A 25,286-nucleotide genomic window follows, 5' to 3' on the forward strand; every position below is an offset into this window, starting at 1 on the left:
GTCTTATGGGTAGATTAAGTGGAAAAGATACCTAAATAAGACATAGAGACATAATTAATTAAGAATCACTTCATATACCCTTGAGAGAGTACTATGTTTACACAAGTCGATGTAATATAACAACACATTACAACATTAGTTACAACATTTGAGGATTCAACTAGATGATCTTTGCTCTACCCACTCTGTGTCAACCTTATCTTTTGTTATAGACTTGGTTATTGTTATTTTTCCAGTATCTTTTACTTATTTTAAACATAAAACATGTATTTCTTCCAACTCTCAATTTCTTTTAAACATTGTTTTGAGATTAATTCAATAGTTCTTAATAGAGTCCTTAAGAAAACAACATCTTGCAGTACTCTCTATATTAGATTGATAACGACTATGTGCGCTTGCACATAGTATAGCTCCTGCCAATAGACTACTTGCAAGAAGTGAAGAGAAGAGGAAGAGAAGAAACTGTTGCCGACTATCGAGTGCATCTACATATGAAAAGATGAGGAAAAGGTAAAACCAAAAAAGTAAAAACCATAATAGCTAATACTTTATGTTAATGGGCTGGGTTGAGGGCTGAGATAAATAATAAAAGTAAAAAAAAGTAAACAAGCTTTCTCATTTTCCTCTAGTATTTCGATTTACTTCAGTCTTGTATACTGTCTTAGCGAGTTTTAACTCCCTTCAAGCTTGAAAGAGATGGAGGTTAAGTTAGACCTCGTTCTTTTATTGAATTCCCTTTGTTAAACCTTATTTTCAATCAATGCCAAACATTTCATTCATCTTTACAAGTATTTTCTACACCTTCATCATGAGCTAAGTTAGTTTTTCAATCTCTCTGTGAAATGCCTTAGAAAAAACTTTAAAAAACAGTAGGAGGAAAAATTCACAGATTGCACCAGGCGCTACTTGGTTAACTCCTCAACATTTTTTCTGAAGCTATTTGTTAATGTTGGCCACTAAGAAGTTCATTAACTGAAGCTTAATAGTGAAAAGAGTTCAATTAAGTAGATAATAGGGAGTTAATATGGGATGTAGCTTAGACATAAGTACATCAAACAAAATCTAAAAATAGGTCCTCTTACACATAAAACAATATAGTGGGTTAGTAATATATAGGTTTTAATCACGCATAGACATATGTCAGCGCCTGCCCTAAGTTTTTAAGCAGCTAACAGTAGTCTGTGATAAGAGTAGAACTCATTTTCAATAGAAGTCGAGAATGCATCTGACGTTATTTTAATCTTTGTGTCGTTTCCTTCAAAACTAAGGCAGTAAGCAGAGGGGTTGCCTTTTATTTAGTAGCCTATTATTTTCAAATCCAAAACACCACTATACATGTATTTTTGTGACCAAAGAAAACCTAATTGCGATTGGAAGCTTTTCACAACTAAATTTTGTATAAGTCCCTATGGTTATGAACATGAAAAACTTATGTTCCTCTATATTACTTCAGGTCCTGTGCACTTACACATTATCTTTTTTTATCTAGCAAGGTAGAGGCTCAACTCTAACTTTGAAAGATGGTGCATGTTCAACCAAGAACCATGTGTGATTGCGTAACATTGCATGGTATTCATCCAATATGACTTGTTGTGAATGAGGATCTTGCAAAGCTTCCTTATAGTTTTATGGTTCTGCTTTCTGACAAGTGCTGGTCTTTGTGCAGTTGTTAACCAAGCTTTGGGCTTAAAAATTCCAACCTTAGATCAAGTAACCATAGGATTACTGTTGGTGGTAGTGGTAGTCACGGGAGAAGGATGGTTGGGAGAGGAAATTGATTGTATGAGTAAATGATTAACATTTGTACTATTTAGGGAAGCTGAGTGGACAGTGGATATTGCACAAGGCATGGATGATGGAATATTATATTGGTTGAGGTTCAAAGATTTTGTTTTATAACCATACGACGAAAAGGATTTTGGAACATCGGAATCAGCCATGAGGGACAAGCCAACCTCCACAATATGACAGTTTTTTCTTTCAACACGGCCATTTTGTTGGATGTGTGTATTGTACCCTATGATGAATTCCATGAGAAGCAAGATAAAAGGAGATTTTCTTAATTCCCCACCCAATCGGTTTACAATTCCTTTATATAGGTATTGAATTGAGTTTCAACCAAAGTTTTAAAAAGTAAGAATGTTTGGAGTGTTTCATCTTTTATTTCAGAGTATATAGCCAAGTAAAATGGCTATAATCATTAATAAATAGAAAGAAATAACAAGTTCCATTAATCAAATTAATGGAGAAAGGAAGACGATGGCTTTTAGCCATTTGCTAGGACTTGTAGAACTGATCAAGAGTACTACTCTTAGATCTTAAGTTACATTGATGTACTTGTCAAATAATACTAGACCCGGGATGACCTAACCTATGATACCAAATCAAAGGGTCTGCAAAATGAGAGATGAAAGCAGCTGGAGCACGCTACGGAGGGACAAAAGATGATTTGGCAGGGGTGTATAGAGCTTGTACAGGCCACGATCAAGGCTACCCCGAAGAAGAAACATCCTGGTGTGTAAGCATTCACAAGAAAGAAATAGTGATAAAATTCGACAAAAGCTTTATTATCGTAACAAAGTTTTGCAATACTAATCAAACCTTTGGAAAGTTGTGGAGTATGCAAAATGAATGTAAATTGAATAGGAGGAGAAGAGATTGATGGATGAAGAATAGTGGAACCTATGTTCAAAACAGGGTGAGACTTACCATTTCCAATGATGATTTGTTCATCACCATAATAAGGAGTGTAATGTTGTAAAGTATAGAGGTCTTGAGTCATGTGATGGGTAGCCCTAGACTCCATAAACCAAGACCCATTAGAATGGATAGTATATTTTTGGTTTGGAAAAGAGGTTTGGAGGAATTTGAGAATGTTGTTGTAAATGGATGAAATAGGCTTGTGGATTAGGTGAAGTAGGTTAAGGCCTGCTACGATGGCAACAAACAATGGTCGTGTGTCCAAATTTACTACAAATTTGGCATTGAACCTTAGAGTTTGGTTGTGGTTGAGAATGGTTGGACCAACGACGATTGTTTTGTGGGTTGTGAGGGCATCCCAAAATACCAGCACTTGTAGATTGGGTAAAAGAAGAAAAAGGATTTTGGGGATGAGTAGAAAAAGTACCTTGACACTTGAAGTTTTCAGAGGTATTACCCATTCTTTGAAACTGACTACCCTTATCATTTTGATTATTAGCCTTTTGGAACCATTTTGTTTGATCAAGTCGCTCCCAAGTTGTCAAAATGGGCCTGGACGAGATTCAACTGCTCAACAACATTCCATTCTTCCAATCTAGCCTCATGGGCAAAGTTCAGACTTTGTATATCATCCAATGGCTGTAAATCAATTCTATTGTGAATAGAAATAACAAAAGATTGTATTGTGTATCTGATAACTCTCCATAAGAGAGTGTTTCATGGAATAATTTGGGTAATAATGGCGTGTGAATGTAAGAGTCCTTGTCGAATTAGCAAGAAGTCAATAGAAATTAGCAAGCTTGAGTTATGTGCTATTAGAATTCTTAATATTTGTAATTTGATTGAAGTTGAGCTTAATTTCTAATGCTTTTGAACGGGAATTGAAGAATTTGGGATGACTATGCTAGAGCCTGGTATTTGAAATACCTTGCGGAAGCTGAAGAGTGCTCTGTATTGAAAATTTTAGATGAAACATTGATAGAGACACTAAACTCAAAAGCTACGCTGGAGTAGTTGGGTGGAAGTGGAAGAGTTGTGCTGAAGCATACTGTAACCAGAGATGTTGGAGCTCAAGAAAGTTTTAGTGATGGGAATAAAAAGATGATGGTAGAGGACGGTGTTACTTTTGTAATAGAGACCACAACAGTGGTAGATAAAGTGTACATTATTGTAGAGGAAAAGCTACCAGGCTTACTTGTAGAAGAGCCACCCGGACATCGAGCCTACACTAAAAGGTCTTGCATCAAGGACGAGGAAACAGGAAAGAGAGCTGAAAAAATCAGTATGCAGCAAGGAGAAAAAGGCAATGCCTTCCAAATCACACGCTGAAGTACAAATCAAACAAGTGGAAGCAATTTCAGTCACCATTTCCAAGATAAACAAAAAGGTAAAAAAAGGAAATTTTTGTTTCTTCCATTGAAGGGAAGAGGTACGCTACATCTATTTTGCAAGAGCCTACCCTAGTGGAAAAGTGAGGGAAAAAGATGTTGAATCCAAAGAGGAAGATCAGTCCACGGGCGAATTGTTGGATGAGAAAGAAGACGAAGAAGATTGATCAACCGTTTGACATGCAAGAGGAAGTCCCTTTCCCTTTTGCTCATATTAAATAACCCTCCCTCATGATGTTTTCAATTTACGTTTTTATTTTATGCGGTTTATTTTCATTTATTTTATTTTCTGTCGTTTAATTTTCCATGCATTCACTTTTAGATTTATGTAGTTAGATATATCTATCCTCACCCAAATTATATTTTGAGTGCTTAATGGATAGAAATCTGATTTTCTTTGTTTCTAGTGTTCTGTGCATCTTGTGCTTGTCCTGCGTTCTTAAGTAATAATGCTGCCAGTGCCTCTTTAGTCTTGAATTTATCTTTTTGCTAGAGCATCCGCTTACGGGCAGTGACAATTTTTGTTCCTGCTCTAGCTTAGTTTCTTTATGAAAGCTCTAGCAATACCCTGTGATTACAATTAAAAAACAGAGAATGCTTAGATGAGAAGTTTCCATGGCTCACCTATCTAAGACAAACAATACTTTAGTATTACCATAGAGTAAATCCTTCTATTTCACACCCTTTTTGATGTCCCTTTACACCATCCACATTTGACATGCAAAAAATGCCTCTTCTATAACTCCATTTTTCTTAATTCTAGTTTAGGGATATGCGGGAGCATCCTATCTCCTACTTTTAGTCACATTGGGGACAATGCTACATTCTAAGTTTGGGGGTTTGCACACTTACTTTGTTTTTGTAAAGATAAGCTTGTAATGTATAACTATGAATCTTTTTAGTCCTGTAATTCAACCCATTCCAGAAAAACAAAAAAAAAAAACTTGAAAAGGACTTAAAAGAAAAAAATCCTTCAAAGAGGCAGCTGGACTAGGAAGGGCTAGTAGCCCATAGTTAATAAGCTAGAATGGTAATAAAAGAGTAGTGTCTTAGGCAAGCGAGGGGGAGTTGGAGAAGTGTATCTCTAGGTGAGTTGATGTTTTTGAAAAGGAAAACATGATGATGCTAAAACCGTAGGAAAGAGCCTTTGTTATAGCTGGAACAAGAATTTAACTGCTCTCTTGTAGATGTTTTTAGCGAAAGCAGGTTCATAGGCTTGAGTGTGTGCTAGCATTATGTGTGAAGGCAAAAAGTAGGACTTGAAGCAAGATGTGTGTTCATTAGATGCAAATGTTTTTCATATTTATGGGATGCTTGAATTAATTTTGCTTCGGGACAAGCAAGGTTTTAAGTTCAGGGGTGTGATAACTCTCTATAAGAGAGTATTTTGTGGCATAATTTGGGTAATAATGTCGTGTGAATGACAGAGTCCTTGTCGAATTAGCGAGAAATCAATAGAAATTAGCAAGCTTAAGTTTTATGCGGTTAGAATTCTTACTATGTGTCATTTGATTGAAGTTTAGCTTAATTTCTAATGCTTTTGTATAGAAATTGAAGAATATGGGATGACTATGCTGGAGCCTGACTGAAAGAGTTGCGATGTTGGAGCCTGGAGTCTGCTAGATGCCCTAAACATGTGACTACATAGTAACTGATTTGCACCAATTTTTACCGTGTCCGTACAGCTTCCTGGTGCCACCCTTATTTTAAGGACTCGACATAAATAGAAGAATAGGGCACAGCCACCAAAGAGAGCCCCAGAATAGAAAATCAAGTTAGGCATCAAATTTGGAGAACATTCCTTGCCCATTTTTCGAGGAGGAAGCTGAAGGAGGAGGAAGTTGGCCCGTGCTTCGTCACTGAGCTGGGGCAACCTTTGCTGCTACAAAATCTTCTTTACTCAATGAGCTTCACTTCTCTACCCATTGTTTCATTTTCTTTTAGCATGAACTAAACCCCACCTTCAGGGGGGATGAACTCGCTGTAGCTCTCGTTTATTTATATTTTAGTAACTCATATATATTTATGTTGATTTAATAGAGGTGTTTTTATTATTTCATCTTACTGATTTTGTTTGGCCAACATTATTAGTTTGTTATGCTTACTTGAGGCTTGGAAAAGTTCTTGTGTTGCGTGTTTGTCTCTATTTGCATTAGATTTCTCTCCTTGAAGTAGAATGGTAAGTACTTAGGGATGAGACTCATCCTTTCGTGCCTATAAAGTGTATGTATTGCTTGTTTAGTCTACAATAGGAGTTGGGGTTAAACATGTTTGGGTATCTTAGGAGATAGTCATGGCTGTTTGGGCAGTCAGGATTTTGAGTTTACTAGAGCATAGCCAAACGTGAGTGATAGCATTAGAGTGATTCTCCCTCGATTTACCTTTAGAAGGCATCTTTTTCGCATTTGTCTGTTTTCGTTTTGGATGCTCCAGCATATTATCGTAGAATATCTCTGTTCTTGCTCATTTACTATTTTTATCATTTACTGTTACGACATTCATACCACTTTAATATTTTATTTTTAATGTCGAGTCCTACGACATCAACAAAACATATATTATATACATAAAATAGGAGTTTTATAAATCCTATATTAATTAAGTACGTAGATGTCCATAATACTCTTTTTAAGTCACTCATTTTCATTAAATCGCCCTACTAACCCTCATAAATTTCACGTCATCTCTTTATGTTTGTTTTTGTTAACCGTATAAATATGGTAGTAGTTTTGTCTTAATACAATATATGGAGGTGAGGGATCGAACTCACAATCTTTTGGTTTGAAATATATGTCAATTATCATTGAACTATGTTGTCTTTAACATAAATATCGCAGTAGTTATTGCTATTCATCAAAATAATTTTTATATTTCTCGAAATTTGTATTTTTTTTGTATTATTATTTTTCTTTTTCTTAGAAAGAGACTTGTGTTTCTTACCAGTTTCAAATAAAATTCACGGTCTTCATTTTCTTGATCTTACAACGTGACAGATTTCTTGGGAATGAAAGAAAATAAATTAAAAAGTTAACATCTAATTTTTTTTAAACAGCAGTAAATATTTTTCGAATTCGGTGCTTCTCATGATATTTTAAATTGACATCATCCTTTTTCTTTTCTATTAGGATTGGAATCTAATTATGAAGTTCCTTCAAAAAAAAAAAAAAATTCTAATTATGTAGTTTTAAAATGTTAACGTATCTTATCTGGTTGAGTTAATATTCAGATTAGTTAAATTAAGATTAAAATACTATTTTGGCCTCTGTATTTAAGTTTTGGTTTGTTTTAGTCCATATACGTTTAAAATATTCATTTTGATCTATGTATTTTGAGTTTTGATTCATTTTAGTTTGTGTAGTTTTAAAATGTTTGTTTGGTCTTTATACTTAAAAAAAATGATTATTTTGGTCCCTTGATATTAATTTTAATCTCATTTTTCTACCTTAATTTCAACACTACACTTCACTTAATGTATTTATTGAAATGTAACCATGATTTTAGCTTAAAGGGTCTTGGTTAGGTATATAATTTGTTTTAAAGTTTTTCAAACAGGGATTAAAATAATCATTTTAAAAAAATACAAAAACAAAGACGAACTTTTTAAAAGTATAAGGACTAAAATTGATCAAAGTTGAAAGTACGAGGACTAAAATGAACATTTTAAAAGTATATAGACTAGAATAAATAAAAGTTCAAAGTAGAGGAACCAAAATAATATTTTAACCTTAATTTTTTTTAATAACAATTTTAACCTTATATTAAAATTGTTTTCTAAGTGTTTATGCAAGGATATGCACAACAGTGTGTTCCAGATTGCAGCTCGAACTCGGCCTCCGGACCGATCTGAATCCTTGGGCGGACCTGCACAAAAAGGTGAGCACTCCGACGATCAAGTCAGTATAGGTCGGATTCCCAGTTTAGTTCGAGGCCAGAAATCATCGTACCTGATCGTGGAGTAAAGTCCTCTACTTATGGGTGGTAGTCCCGCTAATCTCGCAACGGTTACACCCGGTAATCTCGGGATCGTCGATTACACCCGGTAATCTCGGGACCGACGATTATGCCCGATAATCACGCCGCTGACAGTAGTTCGCATCGGCCCCCACCGAGCTTCCCGGTAGGTCGGACCTCGGCCAGGTTCACCTTGGCCCTCATACTTAGCATCTGTCAACGCTAGTAGTGGTGATCTCGGCCGTCCGAGCTGGGCATGACTCATGAGTCATCTTGGAGCACCAATAGGGGTCCTCCACGTGTCCAGGGTATTCTCTTCCCCAAACATTGGCCCCCTCTCTGTCTGGTCCGATCTCGACCTGGCAGAGAAGTTCATTCGATTCGCTTTGGACGCGTGGCGACTTCCTATTCGTGGGAAAATATAACCGTCGCGGAAGATTTATCGTCGGAATATTCAAATATTCCGACGCTTCGGATCTTAGGGAGGATCCTAGCCGCTCGTTGATTACACGTGTACGGTGGGGAAATTCTTCCGACGGGCTATAAATGCCCCCAATCCTTCAGGTCATACCTTACGTTCCCTGAATTCGTGGAGTTCGACCTGAAGGCAGTTCGAACCCTTGGTAGGTCGGTCTCTTCCCTCACTTTCTCTTTCGAACGTAGTTGCCATGTCGTCCTCTTTTAGCAACAACTTAGGATCCGATGAGGACTTAGCTCGTAGGTTAGAGTCCGAGCTCGAGGAGATAGAAAACTTTAGACTCTCCGGGGAGGATAGTGACGCCTCCACCTCAGGTCAGGGTTTGGAATACCCTTCTAGGATACCTGAGCACTACCTCGGATCCCTTCGTAGGGGGTTCGCTATCCCTGAGAACATCCTCCTCAGGCTTCCGGAGGAGGGGGAGAGAGCTGACAATCCTCCAGAGGGATGGGTCACTCTCTACTTCAAAATGTTTGAGTACGGCCTCAGACTTCCCCTTCACCCTTTTGTCCAAGAATTTCTCTTCCGGACTGGGTTGGCTCCGGCTCAAGTGGCCCCCAATGGGTGGGGTGTCATTTTCGCTTTGGCCATCCTTTTTTGGCTACGAGCTCGGGGCAGTGAGGAGGTCGAGTTGTTGGACGTAGACCAGCTCCTCGCGTGCTTCGAAGCGAAAAGGATAGCTAAGAAGCCTGGTCGGTTCTATATGTGCGCAAGGAAAGGCGCAGACGGTATAGTTAAGGGGCCGACCTCCATCAAGGGATGGGTGAGGAAGTGGTTCTACGCTTCTGGGGAATGGCTCGCAAAGGACGAGTCAGGTCGTTCCTTCTTTGACGTCCCCACTAGGTTTGGGAACCTAGGTACGGAGTAGTTCTTGCTTTTTGCAATTTTCTTTTCTGTCATTCAGGTCTAACTCGGATTTTGTCTTCGTGCAGTTTCAATCCGACCAGTCCCCGAGCTTACGCAAGCCTCCTTCGACACTCTGAAATATTACAAGGAGCGCTTTCTGAGGGGTAGGAAGGTCGGAACCCTGGTGACCGACGAGCTGCTGCTTGAGTCCGGGCTGCTAGATTACAACCCTGCAGTTCGTCCCATCGAATCCTCAAGGCCGAACTCCGAACTTGGTATGCCGAGCTTGCCTCCCCCCTTTTTCCTCTAGCCTTGTGTTGAACCCTGTTTTTATTTTGCAGCCATGGTTTGCGGATTTGCAAGCAGCGTGAAGCGCAAGTCCAAAGGCCGAGCCCATGCTCTTGAGGCCGCCCAGAGTTCGAAACCTGCCACCCCTGTCGTGGCAGGGCCTGCCTCGGAAGATCCAGCCTCAGTGATCGAGCTGGAGTCTTCTGGGGGTCCCTCGAGGGAGAAGCGCCCCAGGGATCAGACTGAGGCGGTGGACGCCCTGCCTTTGGGCGAGGAGGTGAGGGAGGAAGTCCCTCTGAAGCGAAGGAGGAAGAAAAAGAAGACGATCTCCCCCTTGGAGGTCGGAGCTTGCGGGGTCTTGCCTGCGAGTTTCGCAGATCGGGTGGACGATCCTGAGGCCAGGATGGGCGGGACGTCTGACGTGACGGCACGGTTCAGAGTTCAGCCGTCAAGTGCCGGGGTGAGGGACCAGGTGTCCCGCATCTCGGCTGCAAGTTTGGACCGCTGCCTAAGGAGGGCGTCCAAATTTGTGAGCGACCCAGGGTCCGTTCTGCAGAGGACCATCGACTACGCCGCTGAGGTAAAACTGGTGTCCATTTTGGCTCAATTTACCTAACAGGTAGCTCGGTCTAACTTTCTTCTTTGTACCTTTTCTCAGGCGTTTGTTGCTTCTATTCAATCGGCTCTGGCCGTAAAGGCCGAGCTGGATGGGAGGGAAGTTCTGGCAGCGAGGGAGAAAGAGGAGTTCTCTGCTGCCTTGGAGGCTGCTTCCTCCACCATGAAGGATGAGCTGCTGAAGGCTCACTCTAAGGTGGAGATTTTGAAGGCCGAGGTGGAGACCCAGGCTGAGCTGCTGAAGAAGGAAGAGGACAGGCGCAAGGCCCAACTCCGAGCTGCCCACGCTATCACCAGGGGCTTGGAGAAGGAGAAGTTCCAACTCCTGAAGGAGAAGGACGACATGCTCCAGGCGCTTGAAGCGAAGGATAAGGAGCTGGAGCATGCGACTGCCGAGCTGGAGACAGCGAAGGAGCGTCTCAGCAATGGAGTCCTACTGGAGGAATCGTTTAGGCAGCATCCTGACTTCGATGGATTTGCCAAGGACTTGTCTGACGCGGGCTTCAAGTTCCTCATGAAGGGCATTGCTTCCGACATGTCTGACCTTCAGATCGATCTCAGCGGTCTGAAAAAGAGGTATGCCGAGAAGTGGGCGTCTGGGCCTGGCGGCACCCCTGGCCCCCAAGCGTTGGTGGATTAGTATGTCAGAGATCTGGACTCTGACTACTCTGATCTCGAAGAGGACCAGGTCGGTACCACACAGAAGGGCGCTCCTCAGGCGGACTCTTAGGCGATCATCCTTCATGAGGCTTTTCTCTGTCTCTCTTCCCTTCCTTTTTTGTTTGTAAGTGTCAGGGCAGAGCTGCAAGGTCTATAATCCTTGGCTCTGCTCTTCATTCAATAAAGAGGCTCCCATTTGTTTCTACTTTGTTGTTGGCAACCTCTTTTCTTTGCTTTTTCTTTGAACTGCAGCTAATGTCACCTCGCACCTCTTACTTTTGAGGTCGCGCCTTTAATTAAAATAATTTGAAAGTTTGAATTCGAATCTCTGTCTAGCATTCAATGCATTGCACCAACTCTGGATTTTTAACATCGCCCCCTTAACTTAAAAACGTTAAAAGGCTAAAATCCTAAGTCCGTAGCTATTCTTCACATCGCTCCTCGTACCCCCAAGTTCGGAGGCTTGAACATTTTGAACTTTTCACATCGTCCCTTTACCTTGAAGGTAGGTGTTTCACATCGTCCCTTTATGTTGATGGTAGGTTTGAATTTTAAGTTCACGAGCGGTTTTGGCATCGCACCTCGTACCCTTAGGTTTTGGAGGATTGAATTTGAACCGACTACTGGAATGCGACCGTGTGGGAATCCGTGGCCCCCATTTAATTTCTGGTCGAACTCGGAATCGTGAAATTAAATCATCACATTTATTCCAATCATAACTCTTTTGAAACAGTGTTTACAGATCCATTGAAAACCCTTCCGGCGTTTCAAGGATAATAACGCTTCAGGTGCTCCGCGTTCCACGGGTGCGCGAGGACGTCTCCTTGCAGATCGGCCAATACGTACGTCCCAGGTCGGACTATGCCCTTGACCTCAAACGGGCCCTCCCAGGCCGGATCAAGGACACCCACATGTGTTTGGACCCTCCTTAAGACCAGATGTCCGACCTGAAAGGCCCGAGGTCGAACGCGGGCATTGTAATGTCTGGCCATTCTGCCCCGATATTCCGCCAGGCGTAGTTGGGCCATTGCTCTTCTTTCTTCCAACAAGTCGAGGTTGAGGAGCAGCTCTTCCTCATTTGCCGTAGGCTCGTAATGCTCTACTCTGTCAGATGGCATGCCCATCTCAACCGGGACTACAGCTTCGGAGCCGAAGGCCAGGGAGAACGGGGTCTCACCCGTCGATTCTCTTTGGGTGGTCCGGTACGACCATAGAACCTCTGGTAGCTCCTCGGCCCACCTGCCTTTCTTGGAGTCCAATCTAAGTTTGATGCCACGCTTGATGATCTTTTTGACTGCCTCCACCTGCCCATTTGCTTGCGGATGTGCGGGGGACGAGCTAAGGTGACTTATGCCAAGCTTGCTACAAAAGTCTTTGAACTTGGCGTTGTCAAACTGCTTTCCATTGTCTGTCACAATGGCCTGCGGTATACCAAAGCGACATATGATATTTGTCCATACGAAGGACGTGACTCTGGATTCCGTTATGTGGGAGAGCGCCTCGGCGTCGGCCCACTTGGTGAAGTAATCCACAGCAACCACAGCGAACTTGGTCTGGCCCTTGCCCAAAGGGAAAGGACTAATGATATCTACCCCCCACTGCGCGAATGGCCACGGGGCCGAGATGGGGGTGAGCAGCTCGGGGGGTTGGTGGATTATGGTTCCGTAGCGTTGGCAATTGTCGCAAGTTCTAACGAACTTCTTGGCGTCCTGGCTGAGGGTCGGCCAATAGTATCCTTGTCGAATCACTTTGGCTGACAGCGACCGGGCGCCTGAGTGATTGCCGCACACTCCTTCGTGGATCTCTCTGAGGACGTACAGACCCTCTTCAGGGGTTAGGCATCTCAATAGAGGCAGGGAAAAGCCGCGTCGGTACAACGCTCCACCTCGGACCACAAACCGAGCTGCTCGCCTTGCCAACTTTCTGCGCTTCTTGGGGTCTTCTGGTGAGTTGCCCCTAATGAAGTCCGCAATCGGGTCCATCCATGAGGATTCTGGAGCGCCGATCTCCATCAGATCTGGCTCTGAGATCGAAGGATTATTTAAGATCTCGACGGGGACCGACCTGGCCAGGTCGGTCTCGTACGCCGATGCTAACTTGGACATGGCGTCAGCATTAGAATTTTCTGCTCGCGGAACCCGGCTTACTTCGTGAGTTCGAAACTGGGCGAGGTACGATCTGACCTTGCCCAAATACTTCTTCATTCGGGAGTCTTTGGCTTGGTACTCTTCCTTGATCTGGCTCACAACCAGCTGGGAGTCACTGAAGACCTTAACACAAGAGGCCCCCAATGCTCTAGCGATTCGCAGGCCGGCAATAAATGCTTCATACTCAGCCTCGTTGTTAGAAGTCCGGAAGCCGAACCGCAAGGCATACTCAAATCGCTCGCCTCCTCATCCGAGCAAGAGGACCCCGGCTCCGCACCCCTTCTCATTGGAGGATCCGTCGACATAGACTGTCCACGGTAGGTCGGACTCGCTCAGCTCGGAAGGTGGTGTGAGCTCGGCTATGAAATCTGCCGCTGCTTGTCCTTTCAACGCAGTTCTGGGTTCGAACTGGATGTCGTACTCACTTAGCTCCATTGCCCACTTCATTAGGCGTCCAGAAGCTTCTGGCTTATGGAAGATGCTTTTTAGGGGCAAGTTAGTGAGCACCACCACCGTATGGGCTTGGAAGTATGGTCTAAGCCGTCGGGCCAAGGTGACTAAAGCGAGAGCCAACTTCTCCATCTGAGGGTATCTCGTCTCGGCTTCGGTCATAGCCTTGCTTGTGTAGTAGACCGAGTTTTGCCGCGCTTCCTCTTGCCTGATTAGGGCCGAGCTGACGGCACTGTCAGACACTGCTAATTACAATTGGAGCTTGTCCCCCGGTATGGGCTTGGCGAGCAAAGGTGCCGAACAGAGGTAGTTCTTCAATTGCTGAAATGCTTGTTTGCACTCCGCTGTCCATTCAAACGGCCCTTTCTTGCGTAGGACTTTGAAGAAAGGAAGGCACTTATCTGTCGACCTTGAAACAAACCGGTTCAGGGCCGCAATCCTGCCATTGAGGCACTGAAGCTGCTTCAGCATTTTAGGTTCCTCCATCTCGATCACGGCTTTAATCTTTTCGGGGTTGGCCTCAATTCCCCGGTTGTTCACCATGAAGCCAAGGAATTTTCCCGAAGAGACTCCAAAGACACATTTAGCCGGGTTGAGCTTCATTTGATATGCCCTCAAGACCTCGAAGGCTTCGGTCAGATCGGAGAGATGCGACTTAGACTGCTTGCTCTTGACAAGCATGTCGTCCACATACACTTCCATATTCCGGCCAATCTGCTTGGCGAACATTTTGTTCACCATTCTCTGGTAGGTCGCTCCTGCGTTCTTTAACCCGAAGGGCATGACCTTGTAACAGTACAGACCTTGGTCTGTTATGAAAGCGGTATGACCTTGATCTGGGACATGCATCTTGATTTGGTTGTACCCAAAGTAGGCGTCCATGAAGGTGAGCAGTTCGTGCCCGGCTGTGGCGTCCACGAGCTGATCAATCCTCGGCAGTGGGAAGCAATCTTTCGGGCATGCCTTATTTAAGTTCGTAAAATCTACGCACATTCTCCACTTTCCGTTAGATTTTTTAACTAATACAACATTGGAGAGCCACTCGGGATACAAAATTTCTCTTATGTATTCAGCTTTCAAAAGTTTGCTAACTTCCTCAACAATTACATCACTCCTCTCCTTGTTTGTAGGTCTTCTCTTTTGTTTCACAGGTCAGAATGATGGATCTATGCTGAGGCGATGCGTCATAATTCGCGGGTCAATGCCAGACATGTTCTCATGGGACCATGCAAAGACGTCCGAGTTGGATCTGAGGAAGTGGATTAGCTTCTCTCTGTCGGTGGCCCCCAGCTTGGTTCCTATGCTTACCTGATTCTCAGGACTAAGCAGAGGAACAAGCTCGAGCTCCTCAGTGGGTGCGGCAAACTCCTTCCTCGGCAGGTCGGCCTCGAACTCGAGCGTCCCATCCCTACCGGCGAGAGTTTCGAGGGCGCAGACCGATGAGCCTTTGAGTGCGGAGGCATAACACTCCCTCGAAGCGGTCTGTTCTCCTTGGACCGTGCCCACGCCATTGGGGGTGGGATACTTCAAAACTTGATGAAGCGTTGAGGGAATGGCCCAAAATGAGTGGATGATGGGTCTCCCAAAGATGGCGTTATAGGCCGATCTACCGTCAATTACCACGAACTCCGCCATTTGAGTGACCCGAGTTCGGTCCTGCCCCAGCGTGACCGGTAAGTCGATGCAACCCTCTGGGATGACCGATTCTCCAGAGAACCCAACCAGCGGTGTCGGGCTTTTCTTCAATTGCGACTTCGTCCATCCCAGGGCGAGGTAGGTCGGTAAGAACAGGATGTTAGTGGAGGCGCCCCCGTCTACCAGCACTCTCCTGACCACCACATGATCAATCAAGGGAGCGATCACAAGTGCATCATTGTGGGGCAGGTGGACCTCCTCCAAGTCTGTACCGTCGAAGGTGATTGGGCAGGTCGGCCCCTGCTCCCTGATGATGCACACCTCGCGCCTGGCTGCACGAGCTAACTCCTTTCTTTTATGTCCGGACTGACCCCCGCTTGGCCCTCTGAAAATGGTATTGATGACCGCAGGTCGGTCAGTGCGCCGGGGCGGCGTCATTGAGCGCTTTCGCTCTTCCTTTTTCTCTGCTGAGCTGGTCCTGGGCTTTCCCACAAATTTCTTGAAGTAGCCATCTTGAATTAGATCCTCAATTTGGCGCTTCAACTCCCAGCAGTCCGACGTGTTGTGGCCGTGCTCCCGATGGAAGCGGCAATACTTGTCCTTGCTGCACCTCTCCGGGGCTCCCCGAAGCTTCTCAGGACGCTTGAGTAGTTTTTCTATTCCAGACTCCTCGATGTTCGTTAGGATCTCGGAAATTGGAATCGTGGTCGGGGTGAAGCGCTCGTAAGGTCGGCTCCTGATAGGTCCGCTCTCCGCCCTTCGATACTCAGCTCGGCCGCTGGAAAAGGATCTCTTGTCCTTGGACTTGGGATCTGCCCTTTCTACATCTTTTCCACTTCTGCCCCGGCCGATCTTTCGTTCCGGTCGGCCGGTTTTGGTTCGGAGGAGCTCCTGTCCATCGATGACTTTCTTTGCCTTCTGAAGCACCTCGGCGAAGGTGGCCGAGGCCTCCTCTCCAAGTTTCACCGTGAGGGCTTCGTCGGCTAGACCGGTGAGGAAATAGCACATGGCCGAGTCATCGGAACAGTGCGCGACCTTCAACTGCTCCTCCTGGAATCTGGTGACATATTCCTGCAGCATCTCACCCTCCTTTTGTCTGATGGTGGCGAGATGGGTCGCTGTCTTTTTGTCATAGTGCCGAGAAGAGAACTGGGCGAGGAATTCCTTTCTCAGCTGAGAGTAGGACGAGATCGACCTGGCTGGCAGTCTCCGATACCACAATCGCGCGCTGCCAGTAAGCGCGATCTGAAAGGCGCGGCATTTGATTGCGTCTGATGCCGCTTGGAAGTCCATGAGGCCTTCAAAGACCTCAACATAGACCTTGGGGTCCTTCGTCCCATCATAAGGCTTCACGGTAGGAGCTTTGAACTTCGGAGGGATCGGTGCTTCCAAAACGTCCGAGGTGAAGGGCGATTCTCCCAAGTCGCCATCGTTCAGTGAATCTTCTTTCTGCTCACATTTGGCCTTTAAGGCCTCCACCTGAGCATCGAGCTTGCCCCTCAGCTGGTCGAACTCCTCCCTTGTGATCACCCCTGCGGCAATTGTGAGAGGATTCAGCCTGCTGGTTGGAGCTCCTGTGTGAGCGGGATGGTGACTGCCCTTTTCGGAGAGACGAGCCTCTCTTTCTGTTGAGATGCTCACGGAGGTCTCCCCTCTGGCGAGTGTACCCCTCGCTCTCGTTGTCTTCGGGACGTTCGTCCTCGGCTGGGCCGAGGTGGGAACCCCTTTGCTCGCGTACGTCCACGCGCGTCACTCGATTTTCAGATCGGGACCCTGCGCCTGCAGCTAGTATCATTTCGTTATACATTTCCTCCATGGACCGCATTTGTGTGCGCATTGCCTCCATCTCTCTCTGGAGTGCATCAAAGTTCTCACTTGTTGGAGCCGGGGCTGGACCCCGGGCGCCCTTCTTAGAGGTCCCACCTCGGCCACGGGTGGCCTTTGACGTCCTCGGGTGCGCAGGCAGTAGGACAGGCGCGGTGATCCGTGCCGACCTGCGGAGGGGTTCTGTTGCGAGGCCGTCGTGACCTTGCCCCTCTACCGCTGCTGCTCCGACCTCCCTCTGGTGGGTATCGCTGGCAGCTAGGGTCCTCCGATCCGCCGTATTGGTCGAGTTTGCGGGTTGAACCATTTTCGCTCGCGTAATGGTTTAAAAAGATTGGAATGACTTAGATTGTCAGTTTCCCACAGACGGCGCCAAATGTTTATGCAAGGATATGCACAACAGTGTGTTCCAGATTGCAGCTCGAACTCGGCCTCCAGACCGATCTGAATCTTTGGGCGGACCTGCACAAAAAGGTGAGCACTCCGACGATCAAGTCAGTATAGGTCGGATTCCCAGTTTAGTTCGAGGCCAGAAATCATCGTACCTGATCGTGGAGTAAAGTCCTCTACTTATGGGTGGTAGTCTCGCTAATCTCGCAACGGTTACACCCGGTAATCTCGGGATCGTCGATTACACCCGGTAATCTCGGGACCGACGATTATGCCCGATAATCACGCCGCTGACAGTAGTTCGCATCGGCCCCCACCGAGCTTCCCGGTAGGTTGGACCTCGGCCAGGTTCACCTTGGCCCTCATACTTAGCATCTGTCAACGCTAGTAGTGGTGATCTCGGCCGTCCGAGCTGGGCATGACTCATGAGTCATCTTGGAGCACCAATAAGGGTCCTCCACGTGTCCAGGATATTCTCTTCCCCAAACACTAAGTTCCAACATACAATTTAACTAGAGAAATAAACAATCTATTTAATAAGAATCGAGATAAAAAATTTAAAATATATATACATATATATAATCAGGAAAATCTAGTTAAAAATTAAATTCAAACACTATTCACAATTTAATAAATTAGCACTATTTATAAAACTATTGTACTGCTTCAAAATGTCTTATAAACCTTCTTAAAATTTCATTTCATTTCAGACCTTAGCTGTCATGTCACAAAACGCAGAAAATTGAACACAAAACGCAAGTGGGTTTTGAGTGGGTGACGTTCATAATAGCCACTTAATTATATGCTTCAAAAAGTCCTGCGTTTTAAAATTCACTTTTCCACGATATTTATTTTATTTTATTTGTTGTTCAGAACATTTAATGCATGGCACCACTTCAAATTTGAAGTATCTAATTTTTTAACAGTTACTGTCTCATTTAATATGGAACTTTATGATAATGATAATAAATATATCACATTATAAGAAGAAAAGGTTGTGAAAAGTTGGTTTGCTCTTTAATGCTCTTGGATAATATGCGTAACAACCTGGCTTTTTGAATTTAAATTACCTATACTCAAATCATAATATATAGAATCTTTATAAAACTATAGAGAAACAAACAAAATAGCATTAAGAAAATGTAATTGTCAATTTTTCGTACGATTCTGTAAAGAAAAAGTCAATATGTATGATAGTTGAGTCATCGAGTGATGTTTACGTCTTTGAAAAAATTAGTCGATTTGAGTCCCACTCGGATTTATGATTTAATATTACAAAATTTATATTTAATAAGAACAAAATACTTTAATAATAAAAAGAAAAATTTTGAGTAAAGTATCTTGTTTCAAAGAAATGCAAAAGATTTTATCACTTGTTTATGAAAAAAATAGAGATCGATGAGTGTATTAAATAACATAAAATTTAGAATGAAACCGATTGGGGTGAAATTTTATTTCTTTAAAATTGTTTACAAATAAGAGTAAAAACTCAATTTATTTACTAAAACTGTTTTTAATTGTAATAGAAATCAAATATATAATAATAGAATATCTTTTCTCATGACTAATTTCTCGATTGGACTCTTTATTTCGTTTGTACCTTACTTTTAAGATGTAAAATTATTCTTCTTTTTCTTTTTCTAAGACGCTTCATTAACCACATTATACTCCTCGCCCTCACATCATTTTCTCTATCTTTCAATAACCTTACATTTTTAGTTTTTTTATTTAATTTGTTTATTTACAAATCCTCTTTTTCTCTCTTCTACAAGAGCTCACCTCCATTTTTATGGTTTATTTTTTTATTTCTATTTGACAAAAGCACAAATATCTCTTTTGTTTTTTTAGTACATCAAGTGAAAGTGGGGTGGAGGAACTCATGATTGATGTTGGCCACAAATATCTCATTAATTTGTCTTTTAGTTTGTTTTAAGTTACTGTATCTTTTTTATTTTTTTCAAATTTGCTATTATAATAATAACAAATATTAGATATTGATTATTTTCGACCTATTGAAATAATAAAAATAACCAATATTTCCTATTCTTTAATTATTTCAATAGTTAAACGACTAGTTTAATTATTTTAGAGCTCTCAATTTAATTCATCTATTGAAAGTAGATGATATTATTTACCTTAAAAATGAGAAAAAGAGATAAATGAAAAGACAATTTAAAAAAAAAGGTTCAACTTTCTACGGCATGTACCTTTGGATTGTGAAAAAAATACAGAGTTTTGTTGTTGCAAGTAAAAAAAATTGTATCAAAACAAAAATAATACTCTTTTTGAAACATAAATATGTGATATGAGAAACATACAATAAATAGATAGGAGAAGTATTTGTTATTTTGTGAAATGGAAATAAAAAAATTCAAGAGAAGAAAGATAAAAAATAGGGGTAGATGTTGCAAACAAAAAGAGGAATTCAGATCTTATAGGGAGAGATAAAAAGAAAAAGTGAGACGTTATAGGGGAGAGATGTTGAGATAGGAGATATTGATGAGTTCGTTAAAAAATACGTTTGGTCTCTATAGATAACAATTTAGTCCTGAACTTTAACTTGTAATGATTTAATTCTTATAACGTAATAATTTAGTGCATAAACTTTACCTTGTAATGATTTAGTTCATGTAATTTAAAATTTGTAATAATTTAGTTCATATCGTAAAAAAAATTATTAAAATAAAATGTCAAATTTTATCCCGTAAAAGCGCATGTCTATATAATTCTATAAAGTTCAGGAGTGGACTTTTCCGTTTTATTATTATTATTACTATTATTATTGCAATATACATAATTATGAAAAAAAAATTAAAATAGTATTAGGGAGTTATTGCAAATCTTGTTTTATGTGGGGGTTGGGAAGTTGGTCAAAAGTCAAAGCTGCCGATCAATTTGACATTGGATTTGTGGGGCCAGCATTGACTTGTAAAGTTTTGACAAGTTTTCCCACTGACGGATTGCCCCGCCGGCGCCGGTCAATAGTTCTATTTTCTTTTATTGGATCCCGCGTAATTTTAACGAATTAAATTATACTTTTTTTTTAAAGAAATGGTTGATACACGAGTTTGACTTAAAATTTTTTAAAGTAATTTATAATTTTAGTGCATGAAATTTGAATTAATACTTCAAAAAGAAAGAGAAAAAAGAAAGAAAAGAAAATTAAGTTTCTATTTTGCTTTTAAATTTTAAAAATTCACTGCTTTTTAAGTATTTTTCATTTCATGTTTCATGTTTTCTGATTTTAAATTCAATTATAGTTAGTACTTATTTATAATTGTTTCTTTTCATTAAAAAAGATTTGTACATGTGTTCAGATGTTTTGTTCTTACAAGTTTTACTAAACATTGTTGAATTCAAAGATAGTACACCTATTGAAGCAAGATTTCTAGATAAACTATAATTCATACGAAAATATAATTTTGTGAGTCGTGAATACACTATCTAATAGATATGTTCCTCTTATTATTTCTCTTGAACTTCGCTCAAGGGGCTGATGTGCTTTGGATTAAAAGTCTTCAAGACTTATGATCTTCAAAAGTCTTGAAATAGTTTTATGGTCTCTAGAGAGTCTTCAGATAATCTTCCTCGGGCTCAACTGTTGGATTTGTGGTAATTAACTTTGAGCTTAAAACTAAGGGGCAACTAGAGGAATAGCTAAATTAAATAGTTTGATTTGAAAAATGGCCAAAATAATCAGAAATCATAAAAATAGCTAAAGAACAGTTAGAGCTGAATATTTTATGTAGACAAATTTACCCTTCCCATCAAAATAGGTAAATTTATCTTACCATTTCCCCTATAAATTCGTGACGAAACTATCCTTCAATAAATCTGTAGTGCACCTAAATGGTAGGAAAGAAGACAGTGAATGGAAATTATAGAGTTCAAAAATTTTAAATAACATATAGATTTCCAAACTTCCAAATTTGTAAGATAAATCTGTTGAATACTTTGAAATAAAAAAAGAAGATTGAATCAAAGTGTAAAATAGACTAAAAAAATGTAAAATCAAATTAGAAAAGTGAAAAAATAAAGTTTGAAGCTGTAAAGTACTGTTTTTAAAATTATAGATGGAGTAGTTGAAGATTAATACCATATTAGGATCCATTAAGGAAGGGAAGACAACTCAAATGACTACTTTTGCCCTTTAACTCCTTCCCACACTTGCCCTAACTCTTCCTTCCTTAAATCAAATAAAATTTGATTCAATCAAGTCTCAAGCCCCTCAAGCCTCGTGCGCCTCAAGTTTTCGGCGTCCCTCTTCGGTGTACACAATCTTTGGCATCCCTCTTCCCACTCTTGCTTATCCAACAAGGGTATTCATCGATCAATTTTGAATGTTGTTTAAATAAATGAGGTTTAAATAATTGACCGTTTGTTAGCAACCTCCAATCTTCAAGGGATTTTGTTGGACACAACCTGTTTTTAGGACACCTTGTAGATATGGTCAGTTGGGGAGATTATATTGAAAATATAGTTTAGATTAAATAATAAATAATAAAAATATTGTTAAAATTAGATTGTCAGGTAGTTTAGTTTGCAAAAAAAATTTAAATAAATTTTCAATCTTAAATCTCATCTTAAATTTCAAATTTCAGTAAATTTAAACACATACCTCAATTCTGATGTGTCAATAAATATAATTAGAACCTGGAACTTGTCAATTCCGATGTTTTTTAGCTCAATGTAACCATTTTATTGTTAAATATTTAAAATTTATTGTAAAAAAATCAAGAACATCCAATTAGATTCCAGTAGAACTAATTGACACTTATGTGGTACTAATTGATACTCATTAGGAACTAATTAATTTTAACAATATTAGGAATACGCATTCTTATTTGTTGGTTCTACCGAACAAATTTTTTTGGGGGCTTGATTCAATGGTTGAATCTTGTGGAGTTTTCTTTTTTCGTTAATAATCTAATTTTCTAAGAACTGGGTTTGCTGCAATACGAAGATTCGTTCGAGTAATGTTTCAGTAACTCGATGACTAAATCTCATATATCAAGAATTAAAATGCGGCTTCTTAGAATGTAATAATCGTGGCATATTAGTCATAAATGTTGATGGACAAGGATAACCCAGTCAAAATGGTCATCTACTCTATAGAATCCTATATCTACCCCGTTGTATTGACGTCTCTTGCTTATTTTGTGAGATAACCTCTAGTAGCCATATATTTATACATCCATCGTATCTCTCCTTAGGTAAATATTAATATATGTTTCCTTGATTGCTAATATGCATTTTTTATTTTGTTGGTTTTGGTTACCTTTTTGTCATATTTTATGCATTGATCTTTGTTCCGATTTAGTGATAAAGAAAGATGATATGATGCAAAATATGATTATTTTCTGCAGATAGTTTTCAATCTATTTTCGGCATCTGAACTTTCACTACCCCCGTAGATGGTGTTATATATGGGGTCAGTATCTACAACTATGTCATAGTTGCTACACCCGACATCCGCCAACAGGGATATGGCCCACGCCACGTCCTTATCTACTAACAGCCTCATAATTATCGACTTGCCAGTACCATTTTTTAAAAGTGAAAGACGTGTAATTTTTTTTCCTTCTAGAAAATGAAGATCTCTGGAGATACATTCACAGAGTTGTTGTAGGGTGAAATCGAATGGAATTGAAACGTGCCGGGTAATGAACCCTTGATAATTGTTGTGCTCCTCCCAACTAAAATCGTGCCTAACAATGATCGCATAATGTTCCCGCGTTGATTGATTTAATTCTTGAAAAAATGTAAAAATAAAATGGGTGGGGATTAATGATACGTTGTGTAAGAATGTTAAAGAAACACTGTATTTAAGGTTGCTGATTACAATGGAATGTTCAAACCAATTAGTTAGGTTTGTTTAAAAAAATTAAACACATTTTAAACTTGTTTGAATCATATATGTAGATTTGGTGGTTTAAATTTTGTGGTAAGATTTTAGGAATGATATAGATTTTGTAATTAGAGGTGGTTTCAATATTAAGTATGATATAGGTAGATTTTGTGGTTGAATTTTGTGGAAAGATTTTAGGAATTATGTAGATTTTGTAGTTAAGGTGGTTTCAATATTAACTCGATAACTTTGCTAGTTTATGAGAGATTTAAGGGAATGTAGGAGACATAAAATGTGGATGGGTAAAATGGAGAAAGACTGCAAGGGCAATATGGACATGAAATGTGTAGAGGGATAGATAAGGAATTATACACCTCTCCTAAAATCTAGGAAACCAACTTTGGCCATGTCATGCAATTTAGAAAAACTTTGGCCATTTTACTTAACGATAACCTGTGGATAGCCATTCCTAAGGATTTCCCTAGAACAAACTTTAGCTTTGTGCTTACTTGAGCGTTGAACTAACTTGGAAATCTTTAGGGAATGACTACACACAGGTTACCGTTAAGAAAAATGTCCAAAATTTTTCTAAATTGCATGTCATGGCCAAATTTGATTTCCTAAAATTTTAGGAGGTGTATAATTCCATATTTATCCCTTCACACATTTCATGTTCATATTGCCTTTGCAGCCTAGCCTCCCATATTTGATCGATCACATGTTTAAACAAAATCCCTAAGGAGCCGTTTGTTTCGTGGGAATTCGAGATTCCCGTTGTATGGGCATCTAGATTCCCACGTTTGTTTTGCAGGAATGTAGGATACCCAATAATCTTGAGAAGTCCGGTATCTTAGGATGCCCATACGAGAAGCATCTTACAAGTTTTGGAAGCCCTCTTAAAACACTGGTTTCCAAAATTTTCGTGTTATGGGCATCCACTTTTTACATTTTTGCCCTTCATTTTTCTCTCCGTATATTTTCTTTCATCAAATTTTTTTATTTTTCCTAAAAAATCTTTATTTTAAATTTTTAAAATTATAATTAAATTAAATTAATGTACTCATGGTCTAATAAACAACTTTATGCTATTAAGTATATTTGTATTAGATTTACATATAAAATAAATTGTAATTAAGTTATATAATATCTCCATTTATTTTTAATATTTTGAAAAAATTACATTATTAATAATATTTATTATCATAAATATATAATTTTAAACCAACATTTTTTTTACGACCAACATATCTGTGATATTTTTCCTCTTAAAAAAAAATATAATGTGATGATAGGATAAATAAATTTCACCCAAGATAACATAAATTATATGAATGTCTTCTAGGAAAACTATTAAAGTTGAAAATGAAATATATATTAAGTTAATATGAATTAATTTGTTCTACAAAATAACATATAAAAATTAAATTAATTCAAATAAATCTATTATATTAAATGAATTTATAAATTATATAAATATTCATGAGGGCATTTTTGGAAGATTCTATAAATTTAACACATTTCCAAGAATAAATCCTGCAAAACAAACGTGACTATCCAAATATTCCCGGATATCGTTATAAATTTTCCTACGAAACAAACGTGGTTATCTGAAGATGACGGACATCTAAAATTTTGGGCATCTGAAATTTCAGGCATCTTTAGATGTCGGGCATTTACATTCTCGAAAAACAAACGGCCCCTAAAATCTCTCCCCAAACTAGCAAGATGTTTTTCGACTTAATATTGAAACCACCTAAACTATAAAATCTACATAATTCCTAAAATCTTTCCACAAAATTTGAACCACGAAATCTACCTATATCATTCAAACTAGTTTAAAATATTATTAATTTCTTTTTAACAAACATAACTAATTGGTTTGAAGATTCCACTACAATCAACAACCTTAAATACAATGTTTCTTTAATATTCTTATACAAGGTGTCATTAATCCCCACCCATTTTCTTGTTACATTTTTTCAGGAATTAAACCAATCAACGCGGGAACACTATGTGATCATTCTTAGCCACGGTTTTACATGATGGAAGTTGGGAAGAGCACGAAA

The sequence above is a fragment of the Momordica charantia genome, assembly GCF_013281855.1.
Source record: "Momordica charantia cultivar OHB3-1 chromosome 3 unlocalized genomic scaffold, Mcharantia_2.0 BLBB01000003.1, whole genome shotgun sequence".
NCBI classification, from domain to species: domain Eukaryota; kingdom Viridiplantae; phylum Streptophyta; class Magnoliopsida; order Cucurbitales; family Cucurbitaceae; genus Momordica; species Momordica charantia.